Source organism: Trichosurus vulpecula, chromosome 4 (genome assembly GCF_011100635.1).
Source record: "Trichosurus vulpecula isolate mTriVul1 chromosome 4, mTriVul1.pri, whole genome shotgun sequence".
Taxonomy (NCBI): Eukaryota; Metazoa; Chordata; class Mammalia; order Diprotodontia; family Phalangeridae; genus Trichosurus; species Trichosurus vulpecula.
This window is the reverse complement of record NC_050576.1, coordinates 253,176,667-253,178,937: the sequence shown is the minus strand read 5'-3', so window position 1 is coordinate 253,178,937 and position 2,271 is coordinate 253,176,667.

Here is a 2,271-nt window from a genome sequence, read left to right as displayed (position 1 = left end):
AAATGAGTGAAAAATCAATGGGAAGGTAATTTTGGAGAGAGGGAGAGACAGGAATAGCTTGGGGTATGAGCAGGAAAGATGCTATGGACGAAGTGGTATCCGAGTTTGGCTTTGAATGAAGGTATGGTTCTGAGACAAAGATAAGGAGGGAGTGCATTCCAGGTATAGAGCACAGCTTGTCCAAAGACACAGAGATGGGAATGTTGTGTGTCAGGAGTGTTGTGTTGATCAGAATCTGCAGGAGGATTAGTTTGACTTGACTGTAGTATGTGAAGGATAGTAATACATAGTGAGCTTAGAAAGGTAGTTTGAAATCAGGTTGTAAAGGGTTTTACAAACCAGAAAAGTTTATATTTAGTTCTAGAGGCAATAGGGAGTGAATGGAACTTAGAAAATGAAATAGAACTTATCTGAGTTTGTACAAAATACAGACAAACTCCAATGGGCAACTCTTTCACCAAAGATCTGTGCAGTCTGAGTTATAGTCATAACTTAACAATAGTTCCTGCCAGCATCATATCCCATAATTTTTTCCAGTGGTTTTCAGTGTTCTCTGTTGTCTGCTGCAATCTGCACCTATGGGGGATGCATCTGTTAATGAGATCATAGAACCATGGAAAGATTCAAGTATGTCTACATTGTGTTTTTATCTTCCACTATGTAGAATGCTTACTGATTTAGGAGGCCCAGAATAGGATGGAGAACAGCATTTCTGATCAGCTGCGCAGAGGCTGGGAGCTTTTTCTGTCTGCTGGGCAATGGGACTTCCTGTTTGGTGTCCCTGATGCCCACCAGGGTCAGGACCATAACAATTAGTCACCTTGGAAGCTCCTGAAAGTTTCATGGTCTCCTTTCTTCTCCTTGAAGGAGAAAGACAAGGCTAGGAAATTGATAACAGATCATTATTTCTATGGCTTCAGTTTTGTTGTCTGTTACTTCACACAATCTCAAGCCATCTCTTCCATCCTTAGAAATAAAGCCATGACATAAAACTTCACATAAGAACTATTCACCTTTTAAATGAGCTCACTTGCTGAGTTCAATTCTGTACTCTAATTGTATCCCCCAATTAGGACAGATTATTGAGATCTGACCACAGGACAGATGGAGACCATCCTTTGAATGATATCAACATTATTGTTATTTTTGTTCAAGAAGATTCTCAATCAATAGATTGATCTTTCCTTAGGCTTTTATATCCTAGCCTTCTACAGAGTGAAAAGTGTGGATTTTTATTGCCTTAATATTTTTTAGACATTTGATTTTGTTTCAATTATTAAAAATGTTTTTGTGTTAGAGTCAGGTTCTTTTGCTTTGAAGGTGAATTGCATGGACTTCTTTTTATTTCAACTTCTTTATAAGTTACAGCCATTTTAGTTCTTGAAAAGTTAATAGGTCTTACAGGAGGTCAAAATTCCTTTCTGAGGGCAGACAAGATGGATTGAGATTATGTGAAATGACAGAGATCAGCGCTGAGGCCATAGAAATAATGATGTGTTATCAAAATACCTCAGTGACTCAGAGGAGAAGAATGAAGAGGCAGTTTGAAGTAACTGAGGTGAAAAATTAGTCATTCCAATTTACAACCAAATAATCTCTCTTCATTCTTCTATGTTAGCATTAAGGGCTTTGCTGAAAATCTGCTTTACTATAAAGTGGCCTAATTTCTCTTTTTAATTTGTGTTTTCTTCCTGACCACATGTGCCTGGCAGCAGTATAACTGTGGTTACAATAAATTATCATATAGAAATTGGGTGCTATTAAGTTGAATGGGATATCCAGTCCTTTAATTTTTTCTCTTTTGGCTAGCTCATGTAAGTTGAACATCAAGTTTCTGCTGCAAGAGGAAAGGGCATTTAAATTTATTGGGGGTAACTGCAGTCTTGAAGATATTCAGCAAACTTGAATCAATCTCAAGTGATTCTATTAAATACATTAATAGTCTGGAATCCTGTTTGGGGTTTCCAGGCAATGAGTATTCAAAAACTGACCCCACGTGAGACTTCAGCACATTACTATTCATATATGGGTTGAGCGAGTTCACTCAGCTGTCTAGAGAAATCAGGACCATGGCCAGTACCACATTAATCCTGTTCTAGTCTAAGAGAGGGATAGGTTGTATCCCTATACATAGAAAAAGAGGGAAACATTTAATTGGTGAGAGGAACATCATTCATATTGGCACATATCCACACATATCCTGTGTCAGGAGAGGTGCTCTGGCATTTTCAAAATTTGATTTGATAGGAAAATGCCCCAAAATTCTAGATT